At 36.6% G+C, this 22,979-nt stretch overlaps 1 long non-coding RNA gene and 1 other non-coding gene across 3 annotated transcripts in view; one reads left to right on the top strand and one right to left on the bottom strand.

The window, feature by feature from the left end:
• The window catches only part of LOC141278953 (uncharacterized), a 104,842-nt gene that overhangs the window by 15,362 nt on the left and 66,501 nt on the right, over positions 1-22,979 (top strand). The gene's annotated exons all lie outside the window — the stretch shown is intronic.
• TRNAW-CCA (transfer RNA tryptophan (anticodon CCA)) lies at positions 10,053-10,125 on the bottom strand. The gene has a single exon. It is a non-coding gene; the product is annotated as a tRNA-Trp (tRNA).

Genomic DNA, 22,979 nt, shown 5'->3' with positions numbered 1-22,979 from the left:
CCAACTGGGATGTCTTTATTTCTCTCAGGGAAGTTGTCACTGAAGGGGAGGGGGTAAGAATCTTTTTGGTATGCTTTCCCACATTTTTCACCAATTTCATGCTGACTTTAACACCTTGCTGTCCGTTGTGTGAGGACCAGAAATCAGGATAAGGGGCTGGGATCAGAATAGGTATTATCCAGCCAGTGGAGTAAATTCACCTCCTCGGGTCCACTCAGAGATTTCAGAGAACGGTGTCCACTCTCTACACGAGGAAGTGAAGGAGAAGCTCGTGTCTTCTGAATAAGTGTGCCGTATGTGCGTGTACCTACGTCCTGCTATCCCCCTTCCTAGTGGATGCACAGATGCAAAGAGAGATTGTGCTAATTTACTCATCCAAATAGTCTTGTAATAACTTTCATAATATTTACTGTGATTCTGTGGCTCAGCACTTTAGATTAATAGCAGAGTTGCTCTGGGGCTTTCCTAGTATTCTGGGTCCACATTACTTGCTATACACGTATATTCAATATCGGAGCAGAGACAGCCAAAAACTTTTCTTAAGTGCTAATTTGAACAGGTTTGTTAATTTAGGTCTGTATATTCTGAAAACTCTCTTTTGAAATTGAAAGTTTGATATACTTATAAAACATATTACTTTTCAGAGTGACATAAAATCAGTAAGAACCAGGTAATGAGCCTCCAGCAATTAATGCTATTTTGTAGAGGGTTTTTTTGAAATGTGTATTGGGTGATAATATCCCATCTCCCACTGTTACAGTATTATTCTGAGCCTAAGACTAGTAAAATTGTTGACATGAAATCTACAAAAAATAACAGGATTCTTAGAACTTTCAGACAGTGTATTTGACATTTTAGTTAGGAAATGCTAAGTTGACTTAGAAAAAGTCAATCCAATTGCTGTGCTCTCTGTTCATTTTGTCTTACAAGTGAATTAAGATCAGTAGGATCACCATGTTCATCTCATTCAGATCTTATTCAGAGATATTGACCTGCAAATAGATAATTCCATTATCCTCATGGGCCTGGTACCAAGACTCCTTGGGATTTCTACTGAAAGTTTGTGATAGCCTGTGTTCAACTCAACAAGTATTTACTCAGTTCCTCCAGTGGTGCCTAGATGGATTGGGTAGGAATGCATGGTAATAAAATTAGTTCTGTTGAGTAACGTGAAAGAAAGGTTTACAAGAGGAACTCCAGGATTGCACCAGAGCTATGCAGACAGCACTCTGTACAGCAGACAAGATCAGATGACTCTCCTTGTTCGGGGTCCCTAAACAGTTTTTTAAAGCAGCTGGCATTTGTTCTCAGCTCTTCAGTTCTCACAGGCCTGTGAGCTCTTCATCATGATGGGAAGTACAGTCTTTGTGCTTTTTCTGAAAATGTGAGAATCCTTTGAAGCTGTTTTCTTGTAGTCAGTGCAAATGGCAAGAAAGAGAAATAAGGAATTCAGTCAAGCTGTTTGCAAAAGATTATGTAAAGAGTTATCTGCAGGATTGATTTACTAGTTCATGGGACTTTAGGAGAACTATTAGAAGATTTGATAAAACTGAACAAAGTTAGCTTGAGGAAGTAAGCAGTAACCCATTGGGCAAATCACACAATTCTAAAAAGAACTTCTGTGTAACAAGAGAACGTTTTTTACCCTATTCCTGTTTCCATTATGGAAAATCACTTTGATTTTGGCATTTGAAAAAAAAACTTCAGGGAAATCTATTTATATCAAGGTAACACTTATGGACAAAAACAGCAAAATGTGTCTTCCTGAATTTATTTTCAGTTCCTATTTCCATGTGGTTTATTTTGGAAGCCTCCAAATCACAATCTATACTCACGTCAGATCCAAAATTATAAAAATGGTAGATGTACCCTTCTTCTACATTTCTCCACATCAAATCTATTGAGTATTAATCATTAGTTCTCCTTTTGAAGATACGTCAGCATTTTATATTTTAAATTACAGATTTGGAAACAGTGTATTTACTGGCTTGTCCCCTTAATGAATCAAATAATTATTTTCATTTGTATAATTTTAGTGGTACTTCCAAGGAAATGTAGCCGACTATAAAAAGGGTACAAATCTAAATTTCAAGAATAGTAACTTTTGATGCATTTTAAATTCACAGTTATCTAATCTCAAATTTTAAATATACTGTACTATTTTTTTCATAAATTTTTTTTTGAGACTAGGTAAGGGGTTTTCTGCTGTTGATTACTTGACCACTATTTACTGTTCATGTAGCCTAGGTATAATTGTAATATCCCTCTGTGAAATTGGGATTGTGAAAGTACTTCTTTGACCTGGGTTATTGTGAGGATTAGTAAAATAATTTATGTAAAGTGCATCTGCAAAATGTATTCAGTACGTTATCAAGAATTTGGCCCTTACTAGCATTTGTATTACACTTTATGCATTTATAAATTTGTTCATATATATTTTTGATCTTCTTAGTAGCTTTATGAAGTGAACAAGATTGAATATACTTGTCCTAATCTGATGGTATAAGAACATTTAGATTTCTTTATTTCTAGATGATACGAGTAATCTTATAAATTCAATAAAACAAGACTAATAGAAACATTACATGATTTTCAAGGTTACAGAATTAGTGAGAAACCTAAGGCAAGGCCTCAGGTGCTTTGAGTTTCAGTCTAACTTTTGACTCCACCCCATGGATGAATCTTAATGGAGGTAACTGGGGTTTATGCTAAAACCATAAGAAAAGTTGTATAACTGTAATTGAATTTTTTTTTTTTTTTTTCGGTACGCGAGCCTCTCACTGTTGTGGCCTCTACCGTTGCGGAGCACAGGCTCCGGACGCGCAGGCTCAGCGGCCATGGTTCACGGGCCCAGCCACTCCACGGAATGTGGGATCTTCCCGGACTGGGGCACGAACCCGTGACCCCTGCATCGGCAGGCGGACTCTCAACCACTGTGCCACCAGGGAAGCCCTGTAATTGAATTTTGATAAACATTTGTGACAAAAATTCTCATTTTCATTCTTTGATCCCAATAAGTACTTGAAAAATATTTTTGTACCAAAGCTCCTTAATTAGTATTAATGATTGTCTTTTAGGTGAAGGGGAAAAAACCATAAAACTTTCCTGATTGGCTGTAAATTAGTCAAGATCATATTCCCAACTTACCTATAACATATTTTTCCTTGAAGTTGTTAATGTATTCACGTAAAGGAACTGAGTCAGTTCTTCTTAATGTGAACCATAATTTTTAGTGACAAACCATATCTTAGTATGTTTCCCGTGTCCTTAGAACATGACTTCATGGTACACAGGCAAGGATTTGGTGCTAATTTCCATATGAAACGACAAGATTAAAGTGAAGCCCATAAAACACAGATTCTTTTTAATCTCTTGTTTGCTTGCAGGGCAGAGGTTTACTTCCATTCTTTGCCAGTTCCTTCAATGTAACGTAGAAGTTCAGCAGATCACTAATTAGAAGAACACAATCAGTAAGTTAATTTGTGTTACCTGTTTTGTAGCTACTCTTCTATACAGCAGATAGAGCACCTGAGACATATAAAATTGGAAATGGCAAAGTTATGGACAAAACCGGTACTGTCCCAGTTAAAAATAAGCATCTCACTCTAGGCAGAAATGTCTTCAAATGTAAAGATGACTGGCACATGACAGAGGATTCATGAAAAGGTAGAATGTAAAGTGCTTTACAAGTGTCCTAAAGGGATTTCAAGAATTGCAAGTATAAATAAGCAAGATCTGTGGTGTACAGACGGAAAATACTTGCATTCACTTCGTTTTGGTCCATTTCAACCCATTCTGTGCCTAATACTTTTTCTGCCCTTGGGCAAACCCAGTGCTTGTGTATGTGTGTGGGGGATGTGGGGTGTCGGGGAGGAGTTCAGTCACAGGTAATCAACCATTCTCTGATTACTTGTAGTTCTATAAAAATTTCCCAGTTTAGTAATTATCATATGTAGTCCAGTGTAAGGATAAACACCTTACTTCACTAAAGTTAAAGCTTCCTCCCTCTGTCCGCTGCTGCTTTAGGCTGGAAGACTGTAGTGGGAAAAGGCAGCACAATACATTTCCTATCATTTTCCTATCAACGATTTCTACTGCTCTGTCCCAGGGCCTTAGGCTGCCCAAGTCTCCTCCAGGATCTCCAGTGAGGAGAGGCAAGGAATGGGCTCCTTGAACTTGAATCGATCTGTCATTGGTTGGTTTTCCCTGGCTCTGCCAAATATTGATTCTTTTTCTTTTCCCTCCTCCCCTTACTTGGGGTAGGTTCCTTTTCTGCTCTCTTAAGATATGTCCCTCAGCCTTGGGACATCTGGTAGGACTTCTCCAGCTTTGGTCTTTTGAGGTGTGTTTTCCCCAGAAGCCAGCCCTGTTGAGTATGATGTAAGGTAAGGCCAGATAAGCACTTTCTCTCTCTCTCTTTTTGACCCTCACTTTCTCATGGCTTATACAAAAACATGCCTTTTTTTGCTCCTATACATTCTGGAGGAGTAAAGACCTTCCTTTTTGTTACTCTGCTATGAGAGAAGCTGGCTTATGGCAATCCTCTCTTTTGCAAAGTCTCTGTTATCTGGTGTTTCCTTTTTTTGATCTTAGCAGTATTAAGTAAATAGAAGAAAAATTCATTTCTCTTGCATACGTTTGAAGGAACTAATGCTTTGTGTATTAGGAAAGACAATAGAAGTGCTTTCCAGTATGAAAGTTTTCATTATTAAATTTATCTGAAAAATGAAATGCTCCAGGAATGTTATGATTCCCTTCACAATAATCCCTCACGTTACAGACCTTCAATTCCAAAGAGTAAAATATGCTAACTGTCTTTCATGAGTGTTCCCAGTAGCACTGTCTGCATCGTTCATGTCACTGCTCACAGGAGGAAAAGGTCATTCTGTCAGTGAGACCTGGTGCCTGTGTGCTTCAAATGTGAAGCGTGTTGTGCTTTAAGGCATGTCCACCAGCGTTGCAATTAAACTGAATTTTGGTAGATGAGATGGTGTGCAGGGTAGGAAAAGAATAGTCAACAGATATCATTTAAGTAAACACTGAAAACTAGAGAGAATCACCCTCATACTTTGCCATCTGAAAATAATCTCTTAAGTAAAAGCACAGATTTGGAGAGTTCTCTGTTTTTGTGTTCAAATTCATAATAGGTTAATGGACTTTGACTTTTTCTTCCATGAAGTAGATAATAAAGGGTCTGAAGGGTGACGCAGAGCATGACCAGTAACAGGGCTATGACTACCTGGTAGGTCTGGGTTTAAATTCTGGCCTAGCCACTTGCAAACCAAGCAACATACTTAAGCTATTTGAGCTTTATCTATCTTGTTTATAAGACTGGATTAATTTTCTGAGAACTTGATCATAATGGATCCAGAAAGGGAACAAAGGCAAACATGAATGATCTCAATCATAGACTTGAAGAACTTGTACTTGACCTTATTGGAATTAGTTGTGAAATAATTCTATACAGAAGAAACATGTTGAATCAATTGGCTATCATTATCTTTTGATCATAAAAGTATTGAGTAGATTTTCTCCTTTAAACAAATTTTTTATAGGAGATAACACATAGACGTGCTGTGATTACACTGAGAATACACGAATTCAGTTGTCCAATTTATTTTAGATAATGTTTTAATTGAGGATTATTTGCCCAAAGGGTAAGATGCACGCAGTTGAAAGTTGAGAATGCTAATGTTGGTGGGAATGTAAATTGATGTAGCCACTATGGAGAACAATATGGAGGTTCCTTAAAAAACTAAAGATAGAACTACCATACGACCCAGCGATCCCACTACTGAGTATATACCCTGGGAAAACCATAATTCAAAAGAGTCATGTACCATAATGTTCATTGCAGCATTATTTAAAATAGCCAGGAAGCGGAAGCTACCTAAGTGTCCATCTACAGATGAATGGATAAAGAAAATGTGGCACATATATACAATGGAATATTACTTAGCCGTAAAAAGAAATGAAATTTAGTTATTTGTAGTGAGGTGGATGGACCTAGAGTCTGTCATAGTGAGTGAAGTAAGTCAGAAAGAGAAAAACAAATACTGTAAGCTTACACATATATATGGAATCTAAAAAAAAAAGGTTCTGAAGAACGTAGGGGCAGGACAGAAATAAAGATGCAGATGTAGATAATGGACTTGAGGACATGGCAAATAGGAAGTGTAAGCTGGGATGAAGTGAGAGAGTGGCATGGACATATATACACTACCAAATGTAAAATAGATAGCTAGTGGGAAGCAGCCGCGTAGCAGAGGGAGATCAGCTCGGTGCTTTGTGACCACCTAGAGGAGTGGGATACGGAGGGTGGGGGGGAGACGCAAGAGGGAGGAGATATGGGGATATATGTATACACATAGCTGATTTCACTTTGTTATAAAGCAGAAACTAACACACCATTGTAAAGCAATTATACTCCAATAAAGATGTTAAAAAAATAATGTTGAGAAACTAGCTAATTTTTTTTCCTTTTCTGCTAAAATTTTCTTCACATGACTCTGGATTAGTTCCCTTAAGATTCACAGCTCCTATGTTTTGCAATCATTCAGTTCCTGAAGCTTGAAAACAGCTTAGTATTCTTTCAAATCATTGTCACCTGGGATCCAAACGTAATTTCTCAAATGTATCCATTAATGTGCAGTCTTTCTAATAGAAGTCCTTGGGAAATTCACACTCAAGTATCTCCTTTTCTGTCTTAATATAAAAGTTTTCTGAAATTTACCATTTAAATAGGTAGGCAAATAAAAGTCAAGTTGTGTTGACATGCTGATGATGACTAAAAAAAAGATACATATATCCAAAATTCTTCTTTCCTGAGTCCTATGTGTAGAAAATTATTGTAATCAGTATATCTTTCTATCTTTAACAAGTTCATTTACAAAATTTAAATTTGCAAAATTTAAATTTACAAAATCTAAATAATCAAAATCTGTCCCTAAAGCACATGATCAATGTTAATGGTTTTTTCCCACCCATAACGTATTTTTCCTTCTTTCTGATGACTGAGAAGAGAATCTATATTGATTGTCATCCTCATTTTATTAACATTTTATTAACGTTTAAATTTCTCTCCCTGTGTTAATCTTTTACTCAGTGGTATCCAAATAGATTTTTCTCATAGCAGAAATGTATGTTCCTGTAGTTAAAAATATGACCGAATACATACGAACATTCATCAGAAGTGTTAAGACATACAGGCTGGAGAGCTGTTTGCTGTGAAGGGATTCTAAAGCGGATCAGAAAAGGCTTGATTCTGCATGAGTGCTGTCATTCTCTAATGTTCTGCTGGAGAAATCTTCCACTTCTGACTTCACTCTCCCTGCGTAGAACATTTAGGTACCTCTCTGCTGTCAGTGGGAACACATCAAGGGTAGGGGTATTTTGTTAATTTTTGTGCTTGGCTCATCAGAGGTGTGCCATAAACGTTGAGCGATGACTCAACAGACTCTTGAATACAGGGAAGCAGAGTGAGTACCGTAGGGTCAGGATCTAGGAGTGCTGTGATAGCTTGTTTACCCAGAGTGGAGAGAGATTTGGGTCCCTGAAGGCAAAGTACTTCACTATTTTGTTTGAGGTCAGCCCTGGTTTTTAGAAATGGACAGTAAAATTGGAGCATTGAATGAAAGTGTGTACTCGGCTAGACTATTTATGTGCGGTATTTCATTTACAACCTATGACCTTATTAAGTAATCATGACAATCCCTAATTTACAAATAAGAAAATGAAATTATGAGACTTGCACATAGTAGAGGTGGTGGAAGGGTCTTTCAGACTGTGTTCATTCTTTTTTCATTATGGAGTATTTCCATTTGTGGCAGTTAACTCACTAAGTGACAAGATACCTCTCTATCTTTCCCTTGGGAAAGATCTTCAACGTCACTGATACCGATAATATAGTTATAATGCTGCTTACTACTTAGAAATCATTTTCATATATATTTAATATACCTTAAATTATATAACAACTCAGTGAGGTTCACGAGAGGTGATTATTACCATTTGATATGTGCAGTAAATTAGATTGCAGAATATTAAGAGAGTTGACCAAGTTTATATGTTGAGAGTAGTTACTAGACTCAAACTAATCATCTAGCTCTAAATCCAGTGTTCTTTCCATGATAAGGTAATTATAGTCATTAAAAAGTAACTGTTAATTGTAGGTTATCTATTAATGAAGTGTTCTTATCCTGAAAATAGTCTCCTAGGACAATCGTATGCATGATTCCTCACTCCTTCTTTGATCTCCTTCCCTGTGTTTCCTTCTCCTTCCTTAGATATATTAACTAATGTGACTTAAAAGCTTGGCAAATATCCATTTACAGGAGGCAACTATTAGAATACTTATTGAATTACTACTTTTTTGCTTAAATGAAGATCTGTACTTTCTACAGTCAAAGGTCATTCTGTGAGTCTAGTCAATTGCCACGGTTTACAGAAATGTAAATGCTCCACAGGACTTTTCAGACCTAAGCTAACTGACAGAAATGAGTGACTGTAATGCACTTAAGAAAAAATAATTAGAGATGACACAAAAACATAAGTAAGATTCCATTTGTTTGTAGTTGCTTCCCATACACAGAGCTGTTAACATTAAATGTATGGGTACAGAAATATATTACTTAAATAGAAAGGAAAAAAAGTGAAAAGAAATCAGAAAAGGTTAGAGGAAAACTATTCATTTATGTATATTTAATTGAGAGACTACTGTGTTCCAGGCTGTGGTGCTAGATAATTATTTAAGCTTTATGCTGTCTTTAAAATACAGATACTTTAATATTTTGCAAATAATGAAACTAAATCCCATTGACATTATATGACTTTCCCAAGGCCCCCTAGCTGGTGTCGGGACTGTTATCCAAACCTAGGGTTTCTGATTTGCAAGACTACTTTCATTTTGTTGCATGATATTTTATTATATGATGGGGAGACCTAATAGGTTGATTGTTTTTTTTCTGTTATTCACCCAGTAAGTTGGGACTATTTGTGAATCTGTATATTTTCCTCTTTCACCCTCTTCTGGAATATAAGCTCTTATCTATTCTTTACCTCTTGTGTGAGAGTGAATATGCCAAGAAAGGAAGGGTTTACTTTCCTCTGTACTTTTTGCCGTGAACCTTTCTGTGACATTTCATAAGACTGCATTCTTACAAAACTAAGTTATACTGAGGCAAACAAATTTATTTTGTCTCTTGCAGAAGAATATACAGTAAATACTGATGGAATTAATAAACCTGTCAACTGCATGCTGAGTAAATGTGCGAGATATTTGTGCCATTTTCTCTCTGAAAGTAGCATTTCTGGTTGATTTATGGTTAAGTGTATCACTGATAAGAAATTGGCAAATAAAAACACCTGAGTTGACAATTAAAGGAAATATTCAAAGTGAAAATAAAGTCACTGAAGCTTCGCAATTACTGTAGTCATGGCTGGATATACTTAAAGTTGAGAATATGCCCACATTTTATTGTTGTAGCTGAGGTGATGCAGGATACATGGTACTGACTGAACTCTGCACCAATGGAACGGAGGCTTTGGGGAGAAAGGCACATTTCACACCTGAGTGGCTTTTTGCAAATTGAAATTGGTGCTTCTTTCTGTCAAAGAATTCTGGTCCTGAAAGATTATCTTTGCCAAAAATATCCCCTAAATGATTTTATATCTTGATTTTGAGTTCAATTTCCTACAGAGATTTAAGGCTGCATTTGCATCAAGTTATTTTCTTAATTTTATTCTTTTAACATTTAGAACAGTTCTGAAGCCAATATTACGGGTGATACATATGTGTGTGTGTGTATATTTTATATATGTATATATATATATATACACACACACATACATACATACATACATACTGGTCATACATATACATACATTCACATACATACACACTGGTAATCAGTAAGAGGAGGCCCTATTCTTGTAATTCTTTTTTTTTTAATAGCTCCTTTTTTTAAAGAAAACATTTATTTACTTATTTATTTAGCTGCGCCGCGTTCTAGTTGTGGCATGTGGGATCTTTAGTTGCAGCATGCGGGATCTAGTTCCCTGACCAGGGATCAAACCTGGGTCCCCTGCATTGGAAGCACGGAGTCTTAACCGCTGGACCACCAGGGACGTCCCTATTCTTGTAATTCTTAACTTGAAGCATTTATTTTGGTATTTCTGCTTCTATTCTTTAGGAAATATTTGTAACAAGCTCGTTGTACTTAATAGCATTTCACATAGCTAATCGCTAACATTACCATAGAAGCTAAAATTAAATTTGAAGCAATAAACAAATTGATCATTCTTACACAAGTATTTTTCATATGTTAAAAGTATCTTGTAAGTATTCGGAACTTGAAATCTAAGCTGTGTTTTCACTGAAAGAATGATAGGAGAACGATAAGAGTTTCTAGTTAAGGCCTGAAATCTAGTTTAAATAAAAATTAGAAAGAATTTTGGGCTCTGACCTTCATCTTCAAAATTATATTGGTGGCCAGAAGGCCATTTTCTTGGGATTTCTTTCTAGCAGTGGAAGGGGCAAGGGAAGAAAGAAACAATGGGAGAAAAACCTACGTGTTAATTAATTAGTGAGACTTTTTAGAGAAGTGCTCACTAGGCAAAATCATAGCGCTAAGCACTTCTTGATCTGGCTTTCATCCCAAATCTCTTTATGCAGTGATAGTACTGTGGCATGTGGAAACTGAATATCAGACTATTTTGTGGCCCAAAATACCCTCCCTCTCACTATTTTTCTTATCCTTCCAAAGCTTTTAAACTTCAAATGCTTGAGCCCCACCCTCCAATGACCCCTCTTCCCCCTCTCAATCTCTAATCTCTGTTAAGGACCATCTCCATGTGTTGGCTCTTTTTCCCATTCCCTTATGATCATTGGAGGTGACTAGTCTAATAAAGATAATTACATGTTAAGGTATTGTTATATCAGATAACATATTTCCAATTTAATAGTAATTTTTAGTATGAAGTTCTTGCAACAATAAGCTGTTAGTAACAAATTCAGGCTGTAGATTTTCTCCTTGTCTTTTCAAACATGCTGCAGGAAAATAAGGATTTCATATAGGCGGACTTGCATATTAAAATTTTAACATATTAATAAACATATAAATAATAGCATATTATGGGGACAGATTTCAAAGTCATACTTTGACAAACTTTCCCCTCCTTTTAGGTAACTGCTCCTGACCACACTCTATTTACATACTCAATCCTCTTTCATAGTCAACACACTCAGTACTGTTCCCTGATCAAACCCGGTTATTCCGGGCTGCCCCATGTAGACTTTCTTTTGTCCTTGGCCACCCTGCTTCCCTCAAGTTCATGGTCTGGTTGCTGTCCAGCAGACAGAGCCTGTCATGAGGTCATGCAATCAAATCCATGCAGATCAAGGCAGGAGAGCAGGGCTGGGTGAGATTTAGTGACTGGTAAGAAATAGTTATCGTGGAAATGACAATTATGCCTGTGAGAATGATAGTGAAGTTCAGATAATTCAGTATCAGCTTGTTGAAAGGCAAGAGGTACATAAGCAGGGACCTTCATAGGAATAAAAAAGTATTTTCTGTACCATTTTAATATCCTATGATTACATTCTTTATAGCACTTGACTACACTTCAGTATAACTACTGGATGACTTGTCTCTTTCAAGAGGCAATGGATTTCTTGAGTACATGGACTGTGCCTTTGGTCTTTGTATTCCTACTGCTTATTGCATAATATTGTCAAGTAAATACATGCATTTTCAATGGTTACAGAGGAATTATTACTTTAAATAGCATTCTCTGATGGAAGAATCCTTTTATTCTGGACTCTTCAGGGCCAATTCCTTGGACCTCTACCTGGAGACTTGACTGATGTCAGTAAGTCTCAAATGTTCATGGTTTATATATCTTCAGTTATACTATGTGTGTGCTGAGGATAAGGGGCCCTGGGGGAAAGGGATCTCAATTCCTATTTTTAGATAAGTTCAAACCAGAAAAAGAAACTAGAAATTTGCCTAGAGCCTGTTTTCCCTCTTCTTCCTACAGTTTTAGGTAAAACCCTGTATTAAGTAATTTCCTGCTTAAAAATTGTTAAAATGTAGAACTGGAAGCCGGGGGAGTGATTGCGGTCTGCTGGAACTGGATTCCAGAGCAGAGATTATGACCTGCCAGAATGACTCAAAATCTATTAAGTTTTCCGTATATTCCTTGAAAATTAAAAATATGTAACTTTTTATTTAGACTATCTTACTTAATAGCATAAGAAAAATGATTTTTAAATCTTATTTGTTCATAAAGTCTCAAAAAAAACCTGAATTTATTTCCCACTGTAACTATGTTGCTGTAACTATGTTGGCCATTTTATCATGGAGCAGTCTTTTATCACTGTGTCTTATTGAAATATCATACTCTTCATTAGATTAATTCTTTAGAGAAGAACAATACCAAAGCAAACAGACAGACAAACAAAATAATGTTCACTGGCTCACGACATGATACTCTGGCATGGGGGTGATAATGCGGGTGATTGATTAATCATATAGAACAAACTAATAAACAAATCCATTTGGAGGGGTGGTTATCTTTTAGGTCGATGAATTGGGGTAGAACTCTATTTACGTTCTCAGGATCCTCATAAATGCTGAACTTCCCTGTTCCCCTCTTCCTCATCCTATTACATACCTAAAACCCATCCACATCTCTTACATGGTTCACTGATGTCTAAAAATTAATAACTAAATGCATGTTTAGTTTCTTTGGGTAAAAGCTTGGTCTTTTCTTACTAAGTGGGTATTATTGGTAAATTTTCACATTTTCTCTATTAAGCTGTTTTACCTACACTTTCATGAGGGTATTAGGTTCTTATGAGATGATGTGATGCAGGAGGATTATTTCTGAGATGGGGACAAATGTTCCTGGAAATACCAGTGTGAAGGATTTGGGGTTAAGGAAGAAAGAAATGAAGAGGAAACATTGTAGGTGACAAAGAAATGATTCACAAGTCTGCCTAGCGCTGTCTAGGGGTGGGGGAAGAATGTCTGAGTTTTTACTGTAGGGTAACTGAGAACATCCCACCTAATACATGTATTTCAAACAATATTTAGACTCCCATTGCTTAGCAAAACAAGACTATGAGAACTATAAAAAATAGAGAAAAGAAAAAAATAAATGAAAAGGGGAACATGCAGGAAAATAAGCAAATTAAGTGGAGTCTACTAAAAAAATCTAATTAGCAAAGCTCATTAGCTTATTTATTGACCATCAGAGGAAGTTGTAAAAGCATATAAAAATAGAATTAAGGTGGAAAATGTCATAGTAATAAGAAGAAACCTTTTCCAGATAAGCAGTCAAGTATTTTATTCAGTCCTTTTTATTCCTTACAATACTGGTACTTTCAAAACTTCAGGAGCCAGTAAAAAAGGAAATAATCAGTATAGCTAAGAACTTTTGACTCCTTGAGGCATTTTAAGAAAAACTTCTGACTCATTGATATATTCTAAAAAAATCTAAACTACAGCTTGGCTTCTGTTTTTATAGTAACTTTTAATGAATTCATTCTAAATTCATAAGGATGCTGAGACCAAATTATATTTGTCAAAGAAAAATGCTAGCTAAATAATTCATTGCTATTCACCTATGCTTTCTCTTTCTCAACTCCTAAATCCTGTCTAACCTTTGAACATATTCTTTCTGATTTCATTAACTTTTAACTTTCCTGTTATTTTTAGGTAGTTCTGTGGTTGCTTCTGTGAGATAGTTCTTTGAGTGCAGGGAACATGTGTTCAGAGATTAATGTTCAGTGTCTAACTTAAAATTTATGTGATGAATTATTTCAGAATTAAGACAATTAAAAATAGCATATTAGGGGAGGAAAGCAAGACTAGTTGCATACAGAAATTTCTTTAAATTAGTATCTCTTGATCATTCAAATTGGTATAGAGACTTAAATGAAACCCACCAAACTGATGGACAGGTGAACAGACAGACACTGTGAACCCTCAGAGAAGCCAAGTATCCTTAAAGGTGACAAGACCAGTTTCTTAGAATTCCTTAACCCTCTTTTGAGCCATTCAAGTATTAACATCATTTTTTTCTTTTTTTTAGTGATTACTTGTTATATGCTCTTTGTTGTTAGGCTACTTAATTCAAAATGAAAACATGAGTGTATTTGTGAAACACAGTAATAATGCTACATCTCTGTTTTTTAGCTATTATGCATATTTCTCTCTCAATTTTAATTCTAGATATGTTTACATTCCACCTGTTTTTTTTAACATCTTTATTAGAGTATAATTGCTTTACAATGGTGTGTTAGTTTCTGCTTTATAACAGTGAATCAGCTATACCTATACATATGTTCCCGTATCTCTTCCCTCTTGCGTCTCCCTCCCTCCCACCCTCCCTATCCCACCCCTCTAGGTGGTCACAAAGCACCGAGCTGATCTCCCTGTGCTATGCGGCTGCTTCCCACTAGCTATCTATTTTAAGCTTGGTAGTGTATATATGTCCATGCCACTCTCTCACTTTGTCACGGCTTACCCTTCCCCCTCCCCACATCCTCAAGTCCATTGTCTAGTAGGTCTGTGTCTTTATTCCCATCTTACCCCTAGGTTTTTTTCCCTTAGATTTCATATATATGTGTTAGCATATGGTATTTTTTTTTCTCTTTCTGACTTACTTCACTCTGTATGACAGACTCTAGGTCCATCCACCTCACTACAAATAACTCAATTTCGTTTCTTTTTATGGTTGAGTAATATTCCATTTTATATATGTGCCACATCTTCTTTATCCATTCATCTGTTGATGGACACTTAGGTTGCTTCCATGTCCTGGCTGTGGTAAATAGAGCTGCAATGAACATTTTGTTACATGACTCTTTTTGAATTATGGTTTTCTCAGGGTATATGCCCAGTAGTGGGATTGCTGGGTCATATGGTAATTTTATCTGTAATTTTTTGAGGAACCTCCATACTGTGCTCCATAGTGGCTGTATCAATTTACATTCCCACCAACAGTGCAAGAGGGTTCCCTTTTCTCCACACCCTCTCCAGCATTTATTGTTTGTAGATTTCGTGATGTTGGCCATTCTGACCAGTGTGAGGTGATACTTCATTCTAGTTTTGATTTGCATTTCTCTAATAATTAGCACTGTTGAGCATCTTTTCATGTGCCTCTTGGCCATCTGTATGTCTTCTTTGCTGAAATGTCTATTTAGGTCTTCAGACCATTGTTTGATTGGGTTGTTTGTTTTTTTGATATTGAGCTGCATGAGATGTTTATATATTTTGGTGATTAATCCTTTGTTGCTTAATTTGCAAACATTGTCTTTCATTCTGTGGGTTGTCTTTTTGTCTTGTTTATGGTTTCCTTTGCTGTGCAAAAGCTTTTAAGTTTCATTAGGTCCCATTCGCTTATTTTTGTTTTTATTTTCACTACTCTAGGAGGTGGGTCATAAAATACCTTGCTGTGGTTTATGTCAAAGAGTGTTTTTCCTATGCTTTTGTCTAAGAGTTTTACACTGTCTGGTCTTACATTTAGGTCTTTAATCCCTTTTGAGTTTATTTTTGTGTATGGTATTAGGTAGTATTCTAATTTCATTCTTTTACATGTAGTTGTCCAGTTTTCCTAGCACCATTTATTGAAGAGGCTGTCTTGTCTCCATTTTATATTCTTGCCTCCTTTGTCATAGATTAAGTGACCATAGGTGCGTGGATTTATCTCTGGGCTTTCTATCCTGTACCATTGATCTATATTTCTGTTTTTGTGCCAGTACCATATTTTCTTGATTACTGTAGCTTTGTAGTATAGTCTGAAGTTGGGGAGCCTGATTCCTCCAGTAGTGTTTTTCTTTCTCAAGATTGCTTTGGCTATTCGGGTTCTTTTTTGTTTCCATACAAATTGTATAATTTTTTGTTCTAATTCTATGAAAAATTTTATTGGTAATTTGATAGGGATTGCATTGAACCTGTAGATTGCTTTGGGTAGTATTCTCAATGGTGGAAAACTGAAAGCATTTCCTCTAAGATCAGGAATAAAAGAAGGGTGTCTACTTTCGCCACTATTATTCAACATAGTATTGGAAGTCCTAGCCACGGCTGTCAGAGAAGAAAAAGAAATAAGAGGAATACAAATTGGAAAACAGGAAGTAAAACTGTCATTGTTTGCAGATGACATGATACTATATATAGAGAATCCTAAAGATGCCACCAGAAAACTACTAGAAGAAATCAGTGAATTTGGTAAGGTTGCAGGATACAAAATTAATGCACAGAAATCTCTTGCTTTCCTCTACACTAACAACAAAAGGTCAGAAAGAGAAATTAAGCAAACAGTTCCATTTACCATTGCAGCAAAAAGTATAAAATACTTAGGAATAAACCCACCTAGTGGCAAAAGGCCACTACTCAGAAAATTATAAAACACTGATGAAAGAAATCAAAGATGACACAAACAGATGGAGAGATATACCATGCTCCTGGATTGGAAGAATCAATATTGTGAAAATGACTGTACTAACCAAAACAATCTACAGGTGCTGTTTTTTTTTATCTATTCAGCCACCCTGTGTCTTCTGACTGGATCATTTATTCCATTTATATTTAACTTGGTTATTGTTAGGTATGTACTTAATGACATTTTGTTCATCACTTTCTCCTTGCTTTTGTAGTTCTCTGTTCTTTCTTCTCTTGGTCTCATCTCTTGCGGCTTGAGGATTTTCCTTAATTTTATGTTTGAGCTTCTTTCTCTTTAGTATTTTTGTATCTTTTATAGGGTTTTGGTTTGTGCTTACCATGAGATTCATGTATATCTATATATTTTCATCCATTTTTTCTTCAAATAAGTTTTCTGCCCTTTACTTTCTCTCTTCTCTTTCTGGGACTCATACAATGTGAAAGAGTACATTTGATGTCCCAGAGATCCCTTAAACTACCCACGTTTTTTTAAAATTCTTTTTTTCTCTTTGCTCTTCTGATTGGGTGATTTCCCCTATTTTGTCTTCCACATCCCTGATCCATTCTTCCATATCATCTAATCTGCTTTTGATTATCTCTAGTGTATTTTTCATTTTAGTTATGGTCTTCTTCATCTCTGATTTGTTCTTACTTCTATTTTCTAGCTATTTGTTGGTATTTTCACTGTGTTCCTCCATTCTTCTTTTGAGTTTGGGGAGCATATTTGTGAACATTATTTGAACTCTTCCTCAGATAATCACTTATCTCTGTTTCATTTGGGTGTTTTTTTCTGGGGCTTTATTTGTTCCTTCATTTGGAATATATTCCTCTGTGTCCTCACTTTGTTTGACTTACTATGTGTGTGGGTCTTTATGTTTGTTTTTTTTTCATTGCTTGTTTGTTTAATGAATTAGGTGAGACAGTTACTTCTCCTGGTCTTGAATGTATGGCCATCTGTCAGCACATTGTCTGTGTGATTGTGTATGTGGATGGCTTTGGCAGACCACCTGGATCTGGAATGAGCATTGCCTGGGAGGGTCCCAGAGCATGTTGCACTGGGGCTGAATTGGCAGGATGGCTGGATCTGGGGTGGGTGTGGGCTGGAGGGATCCTGGGGTGCACCATGCCAGGGCTCCTTGTTGGAGCAGCTAGAGTTGGGTTTGGTGTGGGCAGGGGTCCAAAGGATGCTGTACTGTGGCCGCCTTGGGTGCCAGCTGGAGCTGGTGTTAGCTAGGGGCCTCGGGTATGCTGGTGCAGCCTTGGAAGACTGGCTAGAGTGCCTGTACCATGTTTTTGTCTGGGCTATCAAGGGAGAGGGCACAAAAAAATGGTGCCCTCTGGTGCCTCTGACCCTTGAGAGAGTTTTAGTAGTCCCCTGCCCATTTGGCATATACTCTAGGGTTAGTGAATGTGTGTCTTTTATATATAGTCTATATGCCCTTTACACTGCTGTTTCTTCACTGTGTCCCAAGGTAGGTGAGTCTTAGTGCAGGCCCTTCAGTGATTTCTCTCCCTACTGCAAGTCTCTGTGTCTGGGATGGGGTTCCCATTGACGCCATGGCTCTGTGTTTCCTGCCTATCTCAGTGTGATCCCTTTATTGTTTGTTGAGAGGCAGCTGTTCAGTCAGCCTTCAGTTCTTCTTCAGGAGGAATGGCTCTATATGTAGGTCTTGAGAGGAGGTGAGTTCAGGGTCTTCCTATGGCGCCATCTCAGACTGGACCCCCTCTTGCTATAGTCTTGAATAAAGTCATCCTTGGTTCTTTAACTCCACTTGGTGCAATTTTCCTTTGATAGTACACATAGAAATTGTCTTCTAGGGAAACACTTAGGAAAATGTGTATGGTCATAACTAATTTAAAAGTTGGCTCCAGTGCTTTACAGAGAGCGTTCATTTTGCAATACACGTGCTATCCACACTGTGACAAATAATCCCTTTCATGTAACAATAAAAATAGTTAATAAAGGCAGTAGTAGGTAAAGTCTATTACAAATGTATATTAGGTGCGTTTCCATTGCCTGGCTTAAACCATTTTAATCTAAACAATATTTTGGTACGGTTAGCATTATAAATAGATAAAATGAGGTTCAGTGAGGTTTAATATATTCCTTCAGGTCACAGTTTATCCATAAGGATTTTCCAGCTCTGGTCTGTTGCTTGCAGAGTGCTCATTATTAACAGTGCCTGGACAACCTTATGTATATTCTGGGGATTGTTTAGCGCCTTCCCTGACATATTTGGGAAGAGAGATGTGACATGTGCAAATGTGTTTTCTTCGGGTTGTGATCAGTTAGGAGAAGGAAAGCTAAAGATACGTTGGAAACTACTAAAAATATAAAACTAAGGGAAAGGCAGAGAAAGGCATTTTTTTAAAACCTTGGGACAAATACGTCATTTGACTCCAGGCTGAGCTAGTAATCCGAAATGATTTTTTGAAATTTCAGTAATTTCAGTCAGCCCACATGGGGGTATATATACCTATAAATGAACATTTTACATATGAGAGAAATATACAGTAAATTCAAATGTTTTAAAGTGTGTATAAGTAAAACCAATTATTTAAATAGATTTTTATTCAGATGGGTGTTACGTATTGTCTCTTATTTGGAAGTACTTTCCTCCTACAATGAATTAAAGCCTAAAAAATACACTGAACATAGGCATTTTCTCTGTGAATCAAAGAATACTAATACAGTATATACTAGGATATTAGTAATGTGGTTTTGAAATTAAGCTTTTAGACAATTCTTGAGACATGTTTCAAGGCATAATCTCTAGTTTAATGGAATCTACATTAAAATTGTATATATATATATATATATACAAAATATATAAAGTTGTATGTATGTATATATATAAAATACAATTTATATTTGTAGTTTCATAATGTCATTATATACACTGAAGTATACTGAGTAACTAAGGTATTTATTTTTCTCTATGTCATGATGTGTCTTTAAAATAAAATTGTATTGAAAGCCATCCACAAATATAAGTAGAGAGAAAACAAGACACTATTTCTGGTGTATGAGATAAAGATAAATGTCCTGGTAAAGACTAATTCTCAGCTTATGAGAGAAAATAATAGTACAAACAGAGTAAGCACAAAATTAAGAAATAACAGTGATAAGGTGGGAAGAGGGATCTGTCGTAGGTGATGTAAGTTTTTAGATTACAGTAATGCATATCTTACTTAGTAAAATTATTGAAAGGGTCCATCACATAATAATCATTCAGAGAAGGGACTCTTGGTAACAGTAGGGCAGTTCTGAAGCAGATGGAACAGTAAATGCAAAAGATGAGATATAGGAAAGAATGGATAATTTGGGGTGTGGGGAGAGAAAGAAAAGGAGTGAGTACTGTGTGAGTCTCAGCTATTGACAGTGATGTTCTCATCTAGGAATGCCTAAGGCACTCACCTGGGCCTATATTTACCCATAATGATCCCCAAAGATTTTGCCCCCCACTGCCACTGGGGCCAGTGTTGTGGCTGGACCAGCCCTTGTGGTTCTTATTACGATTGCAGGATGCACCTCAGCAAAATCATCAGGGAACTTTGAAGAAGAAGATTTGTTACTCATAGTCTCTGGCGTGTACACAACACAATTGGGGCCCCATGGGAAGAGAGAGAGAGAGAGAGAGAGAGAGAGAGAGAAAGAGAAGGAGGAATGAAGTGTGTACCTGAGGTGTTGTCTTTATTAGGGTCTGAGAGTGGCATGCCTAGGGTTTTAAGGGTTCACTCCTATTGGCTAATTTAAAGCTTAAGTGTGAGAATTAAGGTGCAGGAAAGGGAGAAACAGGATCACTGAAACCATTAGTTATCTAGGTCTTTCTAAAAGGGGAACTTCATGGGTGGGGGTGACCTGGTTCCTTATTTAGTTGTTTTGTGAGTAGTTGTGTCATATAGGTGGCAATATGTTTTTTTCAGATGGATGTCTTTGAATGGATGCCTTGGCAACCAAAAGCCTAATGTCAGGCGTTACACTACAGAGAGGAAGGGAGAGAAAGAGAGGTGGGGTGGTGGGGTGGTGGGGTGGGGGTGGGGGAGAGAGAGAGAGGGAGGGAGGGAGGACAGCATTAATATACTAACATTAATATGTTGGACTGTAATACGTAAGAGGAAAATTTGTGAAATATGGGGCTGTAGGGAATTATAAATCATGTTAAGAAGTTTCCTTCTAATCCTAAAGGCAATAAGAAATCTTAGAATGTTGTTCATCAGGAAGAGGAGTTAGATATGTTTCAGAAAGTATTCTCTGGCTCTGATGGAGAATAAATGCATTGGACTCCTGGCTTCCCTTCAAGGTGCAGAAAGCTGGAAAGTACATCATAATGTTAAAATAATGAGAAGTACATGACATCATAAAAGTCTCAATTTTTCTTGAATCTATTCAAGAACTGAGGTGGCAGCACAGCCGGCTAACACAGAATCTAAGGAAGACATGCATCTCTAGGAAGAAATGGGACATGACCACTTGTTTAACTGGAATAGATACTGATAGATACTGGTCAGAAGAATTCAGCTAAGCTTTTTAACAAATATTAAAGGCCAAATGTAGGCTTACAAGAGAATATAAAATCCCTAGGGCCACAGACACAAGGTGAATTTGTATGCACTAACAGATTCTTCTCAGACATCATGAAATATTTACAAAAAGGATCGACCAAAGTTTGGAGTAATCCTCCCTCAGGGTGCAGACTAGGGTACTGGAACAGCAGTCACTGTGATAGAGGCAGGGAATCTCACCTAGATCCTCCACACCTATCTCTCCCAAAGAGATAAAGCTTTAAACTGCTGAGGGAAGGTCCAAAAATGTTATTACCCCTAGGGTACTACTGACAACCAATTCTGGCTAAGGAAAGGAAAGAGTATAAAGTCATCTACCACTGAAACAGTGGCAGGAATTTGTGATGGATCTAAACCTACAGCTGGAGGTGAGGCAGGACAACTGAGAAGCCCTATTCCCGAGACCCATTGATGTGGTCCTAAGACTGAAGCTTAAGTAGAAAAGAGAGAACAACCCTCCTCCCTGCACTCCAGTAAAAGGCTACAAGATTCACCTAACAAGGAACACTGGTCTACTGCTGAAGAAGAAACAGGAGAGGAGCCATAGCATCAAAGAAATGCTTTCTTAGTTCATTGAAAGTAACCACAGAAACACATCTCAAGCCCAGTTCAACTCCTGACTTGATGGATTCATCCACTACACTAAAGACCTAGTAGAAGGAAAGAATGACCATTTGTAGATATTGATTAAAAATAATTACCTTTAGTCTCTTATCCCCTATTTAAAATGTCTTGCTTTCAATAACAACAAAAGTAAGGCATAAAAACAATCAAGGATAAAGTGCTAGAGAAAACAATGAATAGAACTGGATTAGATAAAGCATAGATGATGCAATTGCCAGACAGAGAAGTTAAAATAACTATTATTAATATGTTATATTATCTAGTGGAAAGTGAACAATGCACATGATCAGATGGGTAATTTCATCAGAGAGATAAAAAATATAAGAAAATATAAAAGAAAATCCCGGAAAACCAGAAACACAGTAATAGAGAGAAAGCATGGCTTGAAGGGGCTTGTTTGTAGACTTGACACTGTCAAGGAAAGAATAAGTGAACTTAAAAATATTAGAAAGGAATTACCCAAGCTGAAGGGCAAAGAGAAAAAAAGATAGAAAATGGAATATTTAAGAGTGTAGCACATATCAAACAGTTTAATATATATATATTAAATATGTACACAAACGTATAAATAAGTAAAAGCCAACTAAGAGAAACACTGTAAATGTAAAGGCATAGACAGGCTCAAGGTAAAGGATGGAAAAGCTAGTCCATGCAAATACTAAGCAAGAAAAAGCTGGAGAAGATACATTAAAATTCAACAATGTGGATTTCAAATCAGGTATTACTGGCAGGAATAATGAAGGATCTTACATGATGATGAAAGGAACAATTTACAAGAAAATATAAAAATCATAAGTATATAGGAACCTAAAAAAAGAGGTTCACATACATTAATAAAAAGTGATAGAATGTAAAGGAGAAAAAGACAAATCCAGAATTACCATTGTAGGCTTTAAACCTCCTTTTGCAGTAATTGGTAGAAAATGTAAACCAAAATAGCAAGACCCGAACATAATTACAATTAAAATTCTTGCAAAAATTTTAGTAGAAACCTACAAGCTGAATCTAAAATTTATATGCAGAGGTAAAGAAACTTAACAGTCCAAACAATTTTGAAACAGAACAAAGTTTGACACTCAAAGGATCGGATTTTTAAATCTACTAAAGCTACAATAATAGAGATATTGTGGTTTTGGAGAAAGCAGAAATGTGTAGATCAATGCAACCAAATAGATTCCTGAAGTAGACCTATACTTATGTGATCAGTTTATTTTCAACACAGGTGCAATGATAACACAAAGAAGAAATAATAGTTTTTAATAAATTGTGTTAAATCAATTGGGGATGAATTAAAAAAAAGAACCTTGACCTGTATCTTGCACCCTAGTGTAGATTAATTCATCA

Source organism: Tursiops truncatus, chromosome 1, assembly GCF_011762595.2.
Source record: "Tursiops truncatus isolate mTurTru1 chromosome 1, mTurTru1.mat.Y, whole genome shotgun sequence".
NCBI classification, from domain to species: domain Eukaryota; kingdom Metazoa; phylum Chordata; class Mammalia; order Artiodactyla; family Delphinidae; genus Tursiops; species Tursiops truncatus.
This window is presented reverse-complemented; position numbering and strand designations above follow the sequence as displayed.